Genomic DNA, 18,014 nt, shown 5'->3' with positions numbered 1-18,014 from the left:
TGAATAGTAATACAGCAGACTAACAAAGCAGGATTAATTTTGGCACAAGCCAAATCATTGTCATATTAACGTTAGCTGCCAACCAGCAAATAAGCAACATTATTTCAATGACCATTCTTTTTCATTTTCTTGTTCATAATTGATAATTAAGTTGCAGCTGAGTTTTAAACAAGTTTCAAGTGACTTGCAGGAGGCTTTACATTATGTAACGCAAGTGAAATGCTGTTTCATGTAAGTCTAAAGCAACTAAAGTTCTATGAAAGTTACACCATTTAAAACAAGGTTAAGGGCCCATATATGGACCCACAGTTCAGTTTTTTACTGCCATAAATGCAGAATTTACATAGTCGTTTCATAGTACTTACAGAATAAATTACAGTAGTTGATGAATAAGTCTTAAGATTAATAAATGAGTAATAATACTCCCATTGCCCTGCGTCATTCCCATTACACTGAGCACTGTTCACATGCCAATGTTTTGAATGTGTGTATGATGTGATGTGATATAATGTGATGCACATCTATGTGACATCCTCATCAGCCTCTTAATGCTCCGGTGACTCCTGTCTCAATGCCGTGACTTTGATGGAATTTCTGTTTGTTTCTCGTCTCCTCCCTTCCATCCCTGGGCACGGCGCCCTCAGTCAGCATGAACTGCGCTCCCCCCACTACTGCCACACACGATGCTAACTCTATTTTTAGCAATGCCAGGGCTGCTCCCAGCATCCCTGACGACAGCACCATGCCAGTGTGCCCGTCAATGGCCAGGGCACATCTTGCCCACCATCCGGACGAGCCTTTATTAGTCTCCCCCAACAGAGCCACCATCCCCAGTGAAGTCCTACACAATACATCAGCCAGCATCAAGTCAGGTTAGGCATATAATCTTCAAGATACTTTTACAACAGGCACACCCTTGAACTTGTCATTGTCTACCAGGCAAAGGGCTTTTATCAGGCTCATTTTGGGTTTACATGAAAAAGAAAGCTATCCTCTAGTCAAAAAGCAAAGCAAAACAAACGATTGAACGAAAAAGTTAGGACAGGTATAAGTTGACCACTATGATACATCATCTATCCTTTCAATGGCACTTAACAAACATTTAAAAGTGACCAAGTTTTAAAATGGTCATTTTTGGCCATTATTTGTTATATAAGTCTTCAGCTGCACAACTGTGCAGGGCCTTTGTTGTCATATTTTGAGCTTAATAAGGCACACATTTTAAATTGAAGACAGTTCTGGACTGAAGACAGGCCAGTCTAGCACTTGCATTGCCTGATTATGCAGCCATGCTATTGTAACATGCAACATTAGGCTTGGAATTGTCATTTTGAAATAAGCATGGGTCTAGAATGCAACATATGTTGCTCCAAAAAGTGTTCAGAGTCAATGATCTTTTCACAGATGTGCAAGTTAACCATTAATACCCCCATACCATTACAAATACTGGCCTTTGAACTTTATGCTGGTAACAACCTGGATGGTCCTTTTCTTTGGCCCTGAGAACACAACATCCATTATGGATGTGGATGCACTATTTTTGCAACAGTTTTCAAAGTTTTCCTGAGCCTTTGCAGTTATTCCATCACAGAAGCATGTCAGTTTAAATGCAATGCCATCTGAGGAGTCGAATCACGTTCAATCAGTTGTGGTTTCTGGGCTTTTGCCTTACGCACAGAGACTTATCTGAATTCTTGAATTTTTTTATGATATTATGCACTGTAGAGGGTGAAATGCCTAAAGTCCTCGCAATCTTTTGCTGTGGAATGTTATTTTAAAACTCTTGGGTTTTTGCTCATGCATTTTTGGTAAAATTGCAAGCCTCAACCCATCTATTCTCAAAACAAACAGCCTTACCTGGATGCTTCTTGTATACCCAAGCATAACTGCATAGCCTATTTAAATGTTTATTTTCTATAGCAGCATATTCCAGGCTTTTATAAAACTCATATGCTAATTTAAAAATCCTAATAAAATTGTAAATTTACAATTGTATTTCTGGACTTTTGTTGGACTCAACAGGTGGTCTTGACTACAGACATACATGTCAGTGTTTTCTTCTCCCCTCCCCTGAGAAAATTACAGGCTGAATTACCTATCCTTTTTTTTTTTTACAGAGCTCAGCGGTGGTCTGATAATTTTAGTCCCATTTAGATACACATCACTGTGATTCTCCAGGCAGATGTCCCTTAGTGTTGGAAAAAAGGTTCCTGACTGCTACCACACACTCTCCTAGTGCACTTACCCATATTCAACACTTCTGAGAAAATGTAAAAAGATGGATGCTTTGGATGATCCTCTCAACCACTTAGTTGGTCTGGGTGGGAGAAGTAAATTTGAAAAGCAAGATCCTGCAGGCTGGCAGGGTGATCATAAAGACAGCACTACTTCATATGCACATATGCACAATATCATCAATTTGTATCTGAATAACTTTATAGACAATTTTTCACCAAATCTAAGAAAATATTTTCTATCCTGTTTGGTTGGCTGTCTAAGATCTATCAACTGTCCTTTAAGGCTACTAATGACTATAGCCTACCTTAACAAGTGTTTTGTAGCTATGCTAAAGCTTCAATCTTTAAGCTTTCTACAACACCATAAAGGAGGTGTGTTCATTTCCATAATTATATAACAGTTCAATAATTTAAGATCTGAACTGAATATTTGATCATTTGGATACAAATGTAACTTAATCCAAATTTCTAAAAGATTTTTTGACAAGATGTACACTAGTATGCCTGCATGCATATACTTGCTAACTACTGGTCTATAGACTGCTCATCTGTGGGAGTATATTTCCGTTGCTCATAGCAGTAACGTCTGGGGAATGACCATAGCAGACCTTAGTATAACCCAAACCTTAAGAAGCCTTCCATCAAGCAGCCGATTGCTTTAATTGGCGGAGCTGGAGCAGACTGGCCGCAGCAGTTGGTCCAGCTGCAGAGCCAGAGACAAAGAGCGCTCTCAGGCCCTGAGGCCATGTGAGCCAACCTGGGGATGAGCCACAGGGAGCCCAGCAAGAGCTACTGTTTCTGGCCTGGAGGATAAACACATACGGCAACTTAACATAAAACACCATGCTGGAAAACCTTCTTAGATCTGAATGGGAGTGAACTGCTGGTAACTGGTTGGAGACAGTCTAATTAGTGATGGATCTAGGTCTGTTTTGGATTTGGTTTTGCTTTGCAATCCTTATTCAGGCTATAAGACTTGAAGGATTATGGATTAGCAGCATTATTCAGAATCATATCCAAAGATCTGTGACCATGACTTAGATTTAGCAGATGTAATCACAGTGAAGGCTGATGGTAATGATGAGATTTAGGTCAGGTAATGAGAAAAAAGTGTGATTAGGCTTGTATGCTATAACTGTTCTGCCTTAAAGATTTGATTGTGAAGCTCGGTCTCACCTCTCACACATATACTCAAACATACACTGCACACATACTGCCCTGAATTTACTTGATTCCAATGTATACATCATCTCCACATGAACAAAATGTGCTACATCCAAAAAATTCTTGTGAGAAAAGAAGTAAACTTAAAGACAGCAATTGTGTTGATGTAACATTTTATTCATGAGCAACCAACTGACGTTGAATCTTGTAAACTCAAAGTGCCATTTTGTCATTGCACTGGGAAATACTGTGCAGGCCAACAGATGCCTAAAGCAAGCAGTCATTTCAAAAACCACTTAAGTGAATTTGCAACAACAACTAAAAGATCATGTCTGTATCAATTAAAGCCCGACTGATATGGAGCATGTGCAGCTGATATTGATAATAGCTAAAACTTCTGATACACAATAATTTTGGACAATATATCGTTCTTTTTATGTCTTAGATTTCGATCTTATACTACAATAGTTTTAGTGCTTTATCAATTTTCAATGGTCCCACATCTGAAACTCAAATAAACAGCAGAACTTTGTGGTGTTGATTTCTGTTAATTACCTCTTGTTTTCTCTTACTTACATCAGCCAGCCAACTGATATATCATTCGGGCTTAAGTATGGACATATTTCACCAGTCTATTTTTTTCCTGTCCACTTAATTAAGTACACCTCCTCATGTATACATTCAATGTCCATCTGATCAGCTCCACTTGGAATATAGATGCACTCTGTAGTTTTATAGCTACTGACTGTAGTCCATCTGTTTCCTTGTATACTGTTAGCCCCCTTTTACCCTGTTCTTTAATGACCAGGACCCCCACAGCACTACACAGAGCAGGTACTATTTGGGTGGTGGATCATTCTAAGCACTGCAGTGACACTGATGTGATGTTGGTGTGTTTTGTGCTGGTATCAAAAACTTTTTGCCATTTCAATGTAAATTCAATGTAAATTTAAAATGTTAAACATAAAACTGGATTATAATTCGGTAAGCACTCATCCTAATGTGGGTTAAATGTTCTTGTTTCCTGTTTTAAATTTGAGACAAATTAACAGTAGTTTCAATTAAACTGCCATTAAAGTTCGTGTCATTTTTCTATCATGTTAAACTATCATGTTAAATGGTTTCTAAGGAAAAACATCCAAGCAGGAAATTAAATAAATTCAAGTATTTATTGGTTTGTTGTAATAATATATGAAAGGTAATTTCAGAGGCTAAGCATAAGTGTTACAACTCCCTGGTCTCCTCTGATCTTACAAATTCAACTGGGAAAGTCTTCATACTCCTTAAACTAACCAGTTTTAAGTGATTTACAAACTCCTAATTTACCACCCCTTCAGCATCTCACTGGGAGGTTTAAGTGGATCTGATTAGATCTGCGATAAAACTCACCAGGTGAAAAACAAATTAACAATCAGTCAGTTACATTACTGCTACAAGCATTCAGAGGCTGTTTACATGTTTAGATTCTATTTACACTTTTCACTAAAATGCATCTCCAGTGTGACTAGACGAAATCCAATTTTACTTTCTCATGTAAGTACATCAATGCATACATTGTTTCCATTTGACTCCCATTTACTCCTCTTTCCATTTAGTCTTACATCTTTTCACATTAAGATATGAATCGTCACATTGGGCTTGGATGCTTTCACTGGGGGCAGACGGCAAGAAAGCGCTCCATCTTGCGTTGCCTTGTTTATCCTCTCACCTACTAGTCAGAGCTCAGCTGATGAATTTCTGTAAATGTAATTGTATGCAGTTGTAGAAAACACATTCCATTTATACTTGTGCTGAATGTAGGAGAAATGTTTCTGAGAGGCTGTGTACATGCTGCATTAACACATGTTTCATTCTGAATTGTATCTGGATGTGCTCTGGTATCCATTCACACTTTTCATCAAAATGCATCAGCTGAAAATGCATCAGCCTAACTACAGTCTAATGTAACCTCAAGTTTTTGTTTCCTTATTTATTCTGCTCTTAGTCAGCTCTTAGTAGACACATTCGTTTACATTTGTGTCTGATGCGGTCTGTTTGACCTCTGTATGTGTGTGTGTGTGTATATATATATTAGTTAGTTAAGACAGAAGCTAGCCAAATGTTGGTGAAGACGTTAAGCAATGAACCCTGAATTTGTATTTGTGACTCTGTTTTCCCCAATTATGATAGCATAAAATCATAAGTGTTTTTTTTTTCCAGGGATCCCCCAGAATTTTGATTTTGAGACATTCAGGCAGTCCATGAGGTTAATTAGTGGGTTTTGGACCCCCTAAGACCCCTTTTATTTTGCATCTTGCTTGTAGGACATCAAACTAGCTCAGCATGTCTGCTCTAAGAATTCTGCACTCAGCACAAACACATCTCATTACTGTGTAAATAGCACTGTGTGTGTTGTCCCAGCACTGTGGCCAAACACAACTGACCACCTGTGGTTGTGTGTGTGTGTGTGTGTGTGTGTGTGTAAATCTTTGAGCTAAAAGTTCTACTGAGCTCTCTGTTTATGATATTTACTTCCTCTGTAGAGACTTACAGTTACTGACTGACTACAAACCACTGAGAACTACACACACATCTATATATATCTGTCTAGTCACAGACGCAGCGCTTACTTACTGCCCAACTTCTGAAACCTTCATTATGAGTGTTAAAGAATATAAAACTCAGTGTCATAACTTCACTGTCTTTCAACTGAAATCAGCACTTGCAATGTAACTGCTGCTGAGTAAAGGAACTCCACAGATGTTTGACTGTCAGGTCAACAAATAATGTCGTTTTTGCTTTTTGTATTTAATAACATATATGCAAACTGCAATTTTGGAATAAAATCTCTTGCACCTATCATACTTAGATTGTGTCCAGTGATATAACATATAACATAATATAAGTGAGGAATGTTTGTTAATACCCCGTGACCCTGAGGGAGAAGCGGCTTAGAAAATGTGTGTGTGCGTGTGTGTGTTTGTTAGTAACACCTTTAGAGGGTGGTGAAGAGTTATGTTTGTTTATTTGATGTTCGTTAAAAACACCTTTAGAGGGTAGAGGTGAGTAACATTTATTTATTTGATGCTTGTTAAAAGATCTTTAGAGGGCAGAGGTAAGTAAAGTTTGTTTAGTTGATGTTTGTTAAAAGATCTTTAGAGGGCAGAGGTAAGTAAATTTTGTTTATTTGATGTTTGTTAAAAACACTTTTAGAGGGTAGAGGTGAGTAACATTTATTTATATGATGCTTGTTAAAAGATCTTTAGAGGGCAGAGGTAAGTAAAGTTTGTTTATTTGATGTTTGTTAAAAACAGTTTTAGAGGGTAGAGGTGAGTAACATTTGTTTATTTGATGTTTGTTAAAAACATCTTTAGAGGGCAGAGGTAAATAATGTTTGTTTATTTAATGTTTGTTAAAAACACTTTTAGATGGTAGAGGTGAGTAACATTTGTTTATTTGATGTTTGTTAAAACACTTTTAGATGGTAGAGGTGAGTAACATTTGTTTATTTGTTGTTCGTTAAAACATCTTTAGAGGGCAGAGGTATGTAATGTTTGTTTATTTGATGTTTGTTAAAACACTTTTAGAGAGTATAGGTGGCTGTTTGTTTATTTGATGTTTGAAAAAAACACTTTTAGAGAGCAGAGGTGAGTAACATTTGTTTATTTGATGTTTGTCAATAAAACCTTCAGAAAGTAGCCATGAGTAATGTTTGTATATTTGATGTTTGATAAAAACACTTTTAGAGGGCAGAGGTGAGTAATGTTTGTTTATCTGATGTTTGTTAAAAACACTTTTAGAGGGCAGTGGTGAGTAATGTTTGTTTATCTGATGTTTGTTAAAACACTTTTAGAGGGCAGACGTGAGTAATGTTTGTTTATTTGATATTTGTCAATAAAACCTTCACAAAGTAGCAGTGAGTAATGTTTGTTTATTTGATGTTTGATAAAAACACTTTCAGAGGGCAGTGGTGAGTAATGTTTGTTTATTTGATGTTTGATAAAAACACTTTCAGAGGGCAGAGGTGAGTAATGTTTTTTATCTGATGTTTGTTAAAAACACTTTTAGAGGGCAGAGGTGAGTAATGTTTGTTTATTTGATATTTGTCAATAAAACCTTCACAAAGTAGCAGTGAGTAATGTTTGTTTATCTGATGTTTGTTAAAAACACTTTTAGAGGGCAGACGTGAGTAATGTTTGTTTATTTGATATTTGTCAATAAAACCTTCACAAAGTAGCAGTGAGTAATGTTTGTTTATCTGATGTTTGTTAAAAACACTTTTAGAGGGCAGAGGTGAGTAATGTTTGTTTATTTGATGTTTGATAAAAACACTTTCAGAGGGCAGTGGTGAGTAATGTTTGTTTATCTGATGTTTGTTAAAAACACCTTTAGAGGGCAGAGGTGAGTAATGTTTGTTTATTTGATATTTGTCAATAAAACCTTCAAAGGTAGCTGTGAGTAATATTTGTTTATTTGATGTTTGATAAAAACACTTGTAGAGAGTAGAGGTGAGTTACATTTGTTTATTAATGTTTGTTAAAAACACTTTTAGACAGCAGAGGTGAGTAATGTTTATTTGATATTTGTCAATAAAACCTTCAGAAAGTAGCCGTAAGTAATGTTTGTTTGATGTTTGTTAAAACACTTATAGATAGTAGAAGTGAATAATATTTGTTTATTTGATATTTGTCAATAAAACCTTCACAAAGTAGCAGTGAGTAATGTTTGTTTATTTGATGTTTGATAAAAACACTTTCAGAGGGCAGTGGTGAGTAATGTTTGTTTATCTGATGTTTGTTAAAAACACTTTTAGAGGGCAGAGGTGAGTAATGTTTGTTTATCTGATGTTTGTTAAAAGCACTTTGAGGGCAGAGGTGAGTAATGTTTGTTTATTAATGTTTGTTAAAAACACTTTTAGAGGGCAGAGGTGAGTAATGTTTGTTTATTTGATATTTGTCAATAAAACCTTCAGAAAGTAGCCGTAAGTAATGGTTGTTTGATGTTTGTTAAAACACTTATAGATAGTAGAAGTGAATAATATTTGTTTATTTGATATTTGTCAATAAAACCTTCACAAAGTAGCAGTGAGTAATGTTTGTTTATTTGATGTTTGTTAAAAACACTTATAGAGGGCAGAGGTGAGTAATGTTTATTTGATATTTGCCAATAAAACCTTCAGAAAGTAGCCGTGAGTAATGTTTGTTTATTTGATTGGAATTTACCACAAGGTTTACCATGAGGTTTATTCATACACACACAGACACACAGACACACCAAATATGTAACATTTTATTGTTACTAAGCCTTATATACACAATTATCAGACATGTGACTGAGAATGGTAAGCCTGTAGGGGTTCTCTCATATTTACCCTCTCTCACTGACACACACACACACACACACACACGTTAAAGGCAGATCAGTGAGCTCCCTTTAAATCCTTTACATTCAGACACAAGATAGAGTGTAAAAGGTCCTCTCAGCCTCCGTCACACTCCTCTTCAAACACTTTAATTCAGTCTTCATATTCACACACATACAGTTTATTAAAAAATGCCTGTGGCACACAGGTTCAACAAGTGGCACTTATTACAGCACATACAGACCACAACTATTCTGAACATAATTTCTCACCTCTTTTTTTCCCCAGCCAGCATGAGTCTAAAATAAACCACCTCAAATCTTTCCACTGCAGCTTTTTATAAATCCACACAGAATGATCTTAACTTCACTGTTTAATCCTTAATCACTTACTGCTTTTAAAGCCTCTGAATTATGAATGCATGCGTCCTTGTGTATCTCTTTTAGACACAGAGACAGAATGAGAGAGAAAGAGAGAGAGAGCGAGAGAAAGAGAGAGAGAGCGAGAGAGGGAGAGAGAGTGAGAGAGAGAGCAATGAAAGAGTGAGAGAGGAGTTTTTCATACATTTTCAGGACAAAAATTTTCAACATTTACAACAAACTGTTTCTGACTTTGCAAAATGCTTTTTTCAAAAGTTACTTTCTTCAAGTTAAAAGGGTAAAACCATTTCTGTTTGGATACAGAGGCGAATTTTAGGGTTATTTATTATTATTATTAGAGCTAGCCTGAATTAACTGAATCCTACACGCTTTTTTTAATGTTGACATTCAGCTGGTTTAGCTGACTTCCTGGCAGGCATCCACGTCACATCACCTCAGAGCACAACAAACTGCACCGCTTTCCGTGTGTGGACCACCTTAAATTATCAGATGAAGAGAACGGTGGCCAGCGCAAAATCCACACTGCCACTCACGCGGCTCAGTCTTGTAGTTGCTTAAGAAGGAAAATGTCATCTCTTATTTCTCTCATTTGTAATTTAACAGTTTTTCAGGTGGTTTGAAATGTGCCAGTAAACAGCAAATCCATTTATTGCAATCAGATTTGAATGAAGCTTTTGCCACAGTTGGTAATGGCCAACAGGATCATCCCATTTTAGTGAATTATTCATTTAAAGGTTAGAACTCTTTAGAAATAGAGGCTGTGTGATTTAACTGGACCTCCATGGAGTTTGAGCTTCAAGCTCACACATGCAAGTGGACAACAACAACAAAAAACACATACACATTTTTGCACACTCCTTCATGCAGAATTATTTCAACTGCAGTGCTTCAGGGGCTTCTTGCATGTGCAGCCTGTTTCAAATTCCCCCACAGCTTTTCAATGGGATTCAGATCTGGCCTTTGATTGGGCCATTCCAACCCTCCATTTCTTCCTTTAGAACCATTCCGTGATCTTTCAGACAGCAGAAGGATTGATTCCTAATATTTCAGAAGTGCTTCTCAAAACCCTTTCCCAGACTCATAAGCATCTAAAACCTCCTTTCTGAAGGTCTCAGAGAGCTCCTTTGATCTGTGCATGATGATAGCACACATTTCAGTAACAAAGAGCAAACCACACCAGATATCTGAGTTTTATATAAGACAGGTTCCTCCAAGCCATAACAGTGTTTTAATTATTAGCACCCAATCAGGTGCATCTAATGTCAATTAGACATATTTAAATAAGTGATATGTGTAGGGGAGTACTTACTTTTTTCCACATTTCTGTTTATTTCAATTACATGACACAATTACGTGACAAAAGGATGACAAGAATGTTAATGTTAAGTGTGACTTGCATGATCAATCCATGCCTGTGCTTAACAGAGGGTGTGTTCTTTTGATGAAATTCTGCACCATTTTTCCTCTTAACATGCCATTACTCATTGTGGCCAAAAAGTTTGATTTCGACTTCATTAGTCCACCAGACTTGTGTCCAAAATGCATCAGGCTTGTTTAGATGTTCCTTTGCAAATGTCTGATGCTGAGTTTTGTTATGAGATACTCTTCCATGAAAGGTGTCACTGCACAGTAGAACAGTGCACCAACACTCTCAAGTCTGCTAAATCTTCCTATTGGTCTTGTAGAAAAGTGTATATGCTGATTAAAAGCTCAACTATATTTATATAGTAATACACATATTTAGCTGTAATCAAATACATATTTACTTTCTGCTCAGTAAAAAAGCAAACTGCAGAATAATATATATATAGCTCAACATGCTTCTGCCCAGCAACAATGTAAGCTGCAAATATATATATATATAAAACCAGACATGCAGATAATGAATCCTATTTGAGAGACATATAGGGTGATAGATGGTGGTTGACGCTTGCTCATTAAAATAAAGTCTGCACCTCATTCTATGAATAGGGCCTCTGTTCTGAACATGAAGGTCACCCTTGAAGGATATATGTTCATAATTGTTTTAAGTATCATGCTACTAGATCCATATTTGGTAAGGTTTCTGTAATCATAAGCTTTATATTGTATGTCCTGAAGTGCAACTTCTCAGAGTGAGACTTCTCATCACAAGACGGACTCTACCAGTACTGGAATGGAGAGAGATTTTCACTCAACTGCATGACTTCTCGTCTTTTATACAAACAAAATTATTTTCCCTAACAGTCTTGTGCAGTCAAACAGGGGTTTTAATTTTCCTTTCTAACAATCCTACAAGTTCTCTTTTGACCTTCCAAACTTCACCTTGACCTCCTCCGTTCTGGTTAACAGCCATTTCTTAATTACTTTATGATATAAAGTATACTATATGATATAAAACACTTCTTATACTGTCTTCTTATAGCCTTCTCCTGCTTGTGGGCATCAATCACTTTCATTTTCAGAGTGTTGGGCAGTACTGAGTCAGAGTATTTCTAAAGCTTTGAAATTTGCATCACCTGGCCTCCCCTAATGATGATTGGGAATAATCCATATCCCTACCAAGCTAATTAAGGTCTGAGACCTTGGTCAAAGTTATCTGAAAACTCTGATCTCTTGTGATGCCCACACTTTTGCATGATGCTTAATTATTTTTTTTCTCTTTAAAATTGTGCAGAACAAAAATAATACACAAATCTTGCTTAAAATGTTGAAAAGAATGTTTCATCTTTGACTTTATGCCTTTCGGAGATCAGTTAAAGTTTTACTCACTTAACTATTCTCAGAAACAGAAATTTTGACCAGGGACACTTTTGCATGCCACAATATATAACCCAATTTCCAAGAAAGTTTGGAAGATGTGCAGAATGTAAATAAAAATAGGATGTAATGATATGCAAATCATGTAAACAATATTTTAAAGGAAAATACAACAGAGACAACATATCAAATGTTGAAACTGAGAAATGTTATTGTTTTTTGAGAAATATATGCCCATTTTGATGCCAACAACACATTCCAAAAAAAATGGGGCATGTTTACCACTGTGTTTCATCACCTCTTCTTTTAACAACACTCTGTAAGTGCTTGGGAACTGAGGAGATCAAATGCTGTAGTTTTGAAAGTGAAATGTTTTTCCCATTCTTGTTTGATGTAGGATATCAGCTGATCAACAGTTATCTCCTTTGTCACATTTTTCATTTCATAATCCTCCAAATGTTTTCAGTTGTGACAGGTCTGGACTGTAGGCAGGTCAATTTAGCACTATGACTCTTTTAATATGGAGCAATGCTGTTGTAATACATGCAGAATGTGGTTTGGCATTGTCGTGCTGAAAAGGATGTCATCTGGTGCCTTCACAGATATGCAAGTCACCCATGCCATGTGCACTAAAGTGCCCCTATACCATCATGAATACTGGCTTTTGAACTGTGCACTGATAACAAGTGAGTAGCCTTTAGCCCGGGTACAGTGTCCATGATTTCCAAAAAAAAAATTCAAATGTTGATTAGTCTGACCACAAAACATTTTTCCACTTCACCAAAGTCCATTTTAAATAAGCTTGGGCCCAAAGAAGGTGGCAGCATTTCTAGATCCTGTTTATATATGGTTTCTTCTTTGCCTTTAGAGTTTTAACGAGCATTTGTGGATGCAGTTTTCACAGACAGTGATTTTCAGAAGTGTTTGAGTCCATGCAGTGATTTCCACCTAAGGGCCCAAAGATCATGGCCAGCAAATACTGTTTATTGGCCTTGTCCCTTACATACAGAGATTTCTCCAGATTCTCTGAATATTTTAATGTTATTATGTCCCATAAATGATGAAAAGCAAAAGTTCTTTGCTGTTTTATGTTGAGAAATGTTACTCTTGAATTGTTGCACTATTACTATGCCTGTGCAGTCTTTCAGAGTGGTGAACCCCTCCTCAGCTTTACTTCTGAAAGACTCAGCCTCTCTGGAATGCTCTTTTTATACCCAATTATGTTACTGACCTGTTGCCAATTAACTACTAGGTTTTTTTTTCAGCATTACTCAAGTCTCAAAGTCAGTTTCAACATCTGATATGTTGTCTTTGTACATTTTCAATGAAATATGTGGATGATCTGCACATCATTGCATTTAGCTTTTATTTACATTTAGCACAGCATCTCAACTTTTTTGGAAATGTATATGTGTATATATACACATGCTCACATGCATTGTATTACTTGATGAACAGAATAAAAATGGTCCAAAATTCTTTAAAAAAAAAGTCACATTAACTTTCATTAGAAGTTAAGCATGATGATTTATATAAGAGAACTTAAGTATGACTTCATGCAAGGTATAAAAACTACAGACAAACCTGTGTGTGAGTGTTTTACTGCTGTGTCTGCTAGGACTAGAATGGAAACAGAGAGAGAAGAGAGAAAGAAATGAAGACATCATTGGGGCTGACAGGATTAAAGAATATGAGAGAGAAAAAGGGTGATGGAAGGACAGGGCAGTCTAATCTGAAGGGGTCTCTGTGTAGGCTCACTTTTAAGGCAGTGCAGGAAATTGAATGGACATTGTAAATATGTAAAGTGAAAATGCCAGCTCTGCCCCTGCCTGAACCACAGTGTGAGAAACCCAGCACTGACAGGAGCATTTCAGACCACCACATGCTCTAAATCTGGGTTTCTAGGCCTGTGAACCTCAACCCTGCACAATTACATGTACTCACTGCACAAGAACACCAACTCACTAGATAATTATGATGGTCTGTTACACTGAGGCATTGTGTTGTCCTAATCTGACAGTTGCAATGTTAGACCTGACTATTTAGTTATGATGATTATTTATTTAATAAAATAGACACCATAATCACCATTGTCATCTTTTGGCCAAAATAAAATTCTTCGTGTATTGTTTTTATTGTTTTTTTCCACTAGTTTGTAAAGAATGTATTCAGTGTATTTAACTCCTAGAAGTACTTTTTATTTTGCGACACTATTCAAATGCAATTACATAGGAACATATTTAATTACATGGTAAATTATGCAAGTAGCTACATTTATATTCAATTTACTTTTAATTTAATTTCAACATTGTACACACAACAGTATATATTCATCAAATTCAAACCAGAACGAAATACTTACTTTTCTACTCTCAAACACAAATGCAGTATTAATTGAAAGTTAAGAGCAGGGGAGCACAAATTTTCAGCACAATTTGGTGATTCACCTGATACACCTGATTCAACTAATCCCTTAACTGCCAGGTTTAGCGAGTGTGTTCGGGTAGAGTAGCTACCAAACTGTGTTGGACACCAGCTCTCCAGAAATCGGAGCCGTACCCCCTGGTTTAGTAATACACTCAAACACACTTTGAAAATTTGACCTTTTAACCATAAAGTAATCAAGTCAAGGTGAAATTTTCTGGTAAGCTTTCTTAATGCACTGAAATGTTTCTTTAATAATCATGATCTTAGGCCCTTTACACTTAACATTAATTTCTAATCAGCATGAGCCAATCACAGTGATCAGATCATTATCCAGTCAGGAAAAGACACATTTACACTGAATGTAGCTTGTGCATCCAGATATTGCTGTGATCTCATTATGACTATGCTGCCCACAGTCAAGCTACACACTGAGGCTCAATGCTTTAAGAATGTTAAATGATTAAAAATAAAAACAAAAAAACAAGTGATGTATTCAAAACACAGGATATTCTTTTATTAGTTGATTTTTTAAAGTAAATATGTTTACTAATGGTATATTTTAGTAGTTTCAGCTAAACATTTCTGAAATCTATGGGGTGCTGCAGCCCCCTCAACAACCCCCTATACTTTCCTTGTCCCTGCAGACACAGAGTCAATCGCACTTCATGCTACAGCTAGATCTGACATTCCTTGTCACCACAGTGGACATGAAATACAATGATCACCTGTTTGGAAGTCCCTCAGATTTTGTACTATGCATTTTTTTCTTCAATAATACTACATTTGCTATGTATAGTAAATTATCATTATATCATATAAAATATTTGATATTTTTCAATGTATATATTTTTCAGAGGAAATATGATTGTAAATATATATAAACGTGATGTGATTTGATTGATTTACAAAACTGGAAGCGAACTGGATTTTTATCATCAGAGATGAGCAAGCAAGTCAACATGTTTATTGTGTTTAAGGAAAATTTTTATTGTGGCAGTTATGCATGAGTGTTTGATTAAAAGACAGGAGTAGTGGTGCTGTTTGCTTTATCTCAGCAATATCCGGAACTGAATATTGCCTTTTTGTTAAGCAGAGCCTAAGTGAATCAGGGCAAAGTCATTTACACCCCTATTAAATGAACTGTGTGAGCAAAAACGAAGCCAAACAGTAGCTCTCCAGAACTAGAACTTGAATTTGCTTCAAAACACTATGCATAGAAACCAATCTTGTTCATTGTCTCTGCAATGTTTCACTTTTTCTAGCCTCAGCTTTTTGTAACCTCAGCTCTTTGTAACCTCCCCACCAGCATTATCAATCCCCTCTATCCCTCTCTCCACACTCCGCTCCAGCCTTTCATGTCCCCATTTCTCATTTTACAGATACCAACATGCAATAAAGCAAAGGTCACCCGACTTCACTAAGACACTCATCACTGCACTGTGACAGCCTCTGGCTTACGACGGCTCAAAGCATCTCAGGAAAGACAGCAAGATGTGAGTACACTTCACATTTTGAGGGTTGTATGAGGACGTTCTCAAGAAACAGTGATGCAGTCGATATTTATCCTGCCTCCCTTCCTCCTTCCTCTTTATTCCACGCTAGTCAATATTTGTGTGCCGCTCCCTCCATCTTAATTGAGCTCTGCCTTGCCCACCCGCCCTGCATACACACAAGCACAGGCTAAGTTTAATAGTACTGCGATAAGGGTGCAGGTTAAAAGACAAATTAAATGGCATTTCCTTTTGCTCTGGCTAAGTCACCAAGGCCAGCTGAACAATCAGTCTGTCTATATAGCTTCCATATTCACACAGAAAAGGCACTCCAAACAATAAAGCTATGGATGTTTAGCATCTTTTTGTTAACTTTCTGAACAACAATGAATTTCAAGGCAGCAGGATTACGGTTGAATAGGGTGAGGGAAAATGGTGCCTCAACAAATGAATGTTAAAGTGCTGGAAAAAAGTGTGATATGAAACATAAGTCTGGCTTTTCAAAGTAGATTGCAGAATCTGATTTAGTGTATACAGTGTATAAACTGCCATTTGAAAGTTTTAAATCACTTTTGCTACTTAAACAGTAAAAAATATACACAATGTACACTGACATTTTGTGAACCAAACAGCATTTTTAAATGGTTTATTAAATATTTCTAGAATTCTGTGAAGAACAAATATGTTGTCTTATCCACCTCAAGGTTTTAACCACTTTTCAGATATGAGCTAATCTGGATGTAATGTTACTAACATTTTTCCACTGGAACCAGAGTACCATAAGTTCCAGAACATTTGGCACCATAAAACTGCAACTTTGCTTTTTCCATTGGTCATTAGTCTAATACCAAAGGGTCCAGTTTTACAGGTTGGGGATCCCAATCAAGACTAACAATAGAACCTAATGGTACTCCAAGGTATTGTCTTCAGTCTTTGCAGCTGAAACCAACAATTTAGCAAATTCTGTACACTGCCAGGTGAAAATAAAGCCACCAAGTACCATTACATGACCAACAAATCACCTAAATGTAAACTAGAATGTTGTGTTGATGTGTCAAATGCTGTTTTAGGAACTACTACTTTGTAACTAGTTCACTATGATGGCAAACTAGGTACTGCCAACACTGTTAAAAGTAATGTTTTTGCTCATATCTTTATAATCATCACAGATAAATTGAAGCTTTGCCTAACTACACATGAATCTGTAGACATTTATCTGAATGTGTGCGCACAGAACAGTGCAGCATTTTGTTTTGTATTAACCAATAAGTAAAGCTAATTAACCAAATTAGACTTTTTCTGTTACAGTTGCAAACAGTCAAAGAAAAAAGACCAAAAAGACAATGAAAATGTTAATTACTGTTATTATGGTGGTTCCAGCTGACGTTCAAGCAGGTGGAAAATTAACTAGTGCTACAACTAAAAATACAGAACTAGTACTGTAAGCTCTGCTTGTCCCTGTTTGGGTTAGTTCTTGTTTATGAATGTGTAGTGGAAAAATTCAAAGCAGCATGAAACTTCCTATCATGGAATCTGCCATTCAACATTCTAGACACATCTACAATTTATTTTTCACAGCTTCCTACAAAAAAAGGAGCCAATTGAATTGCTCTTCAAGAAACATTTTTTGTAAATGGTATCTGATTTTGAGGAACCTTTTAAAGGTTTAGAGAAGCTCATCATAATGTAAAGGTTCTACAAAGAACCCTCAAGTTTGTATAGAACTTTAACATTACATTATGAATGTCACACTTATATTGGGTCTCTTCATATTCACAAATCTCTTTCTTTAGGGAACCAAAAGTGTTTTTTTCTGCAACATTGCTCAAAAAAACCTTTAGTGGCTTTTTTAAAACAGCATACATGTATCTCCACCTATGGATACCAATACCAATCCTCATGTATTAGCCAATAATGAGCACTGATACTAACTCCAGCCTAACTCAAAGTCAGCTTTGTCATCACTTCTCATTTCAGATATATTGAGAAAGGAACGCAATGTAGTTTCACCAGGACACTGTGCTGTATTTAACACAGAACAGCATCAGACAGCTGTACAGACAAATTATACTTCCAATAAATACAGATTTAACAAACACTACCAACAAATTAGTTTGTGCAATATACAACACATATACAAGGAAACACCCACTTAAGCATCAGACAATAGCGAAAATAGACCAGCAGCAATAATAGTTGTGTGTGCATCAGTTCACTGATATTCAACAATAGTACT

General features: G+C 36.4%; 1 protein-coding gene across 2 annotated transcripts in view; it reads right to left on the bottom strand.

Moving 5' to 3' along the window:
• Window positions 1-18,014, bottom strand: part of slc8a4a (solute carrier family 8 member 4a) — a 115,813-nt gene that overhangs the window by 74,741 nt on the left and 23,058 nt on the right. The window contains exon 3 of one of the 2 annotated variants that reach the window (XM_017698782.2): window positions 13,446-13,481. The exons of the other annotated variant lie outside the window; for it this stretch is intronic. The gene's annotated coding sequence lies outside the window, so the exon portion shown is untranslated. The remainder of the gene's footprint in view (window positions 1-13,445; window positions 13,482-18,014) is intronic. 2 annotated transcript variants of the gene reach the window in all.

Source organism: Pygocentrus nattereri, chromosome 16 (assembly GCF_015220715.1).
Source record: "Pygocentrus nattereri isolate fPygNat1 chromosome 16, fPygNat1.pri, whole genome shotgun sequence".
NCBI lineage: Eukaryota > Metazoa > Chordata > Actinopteri > Characiformes > Serrasalmidae > Pygocentrus > Pygocentrus nattereri.
Note: the sequence above shows the minus strand (reverse complement) of the source record. Positions and strands in the feature narration are given on the sequence as shown.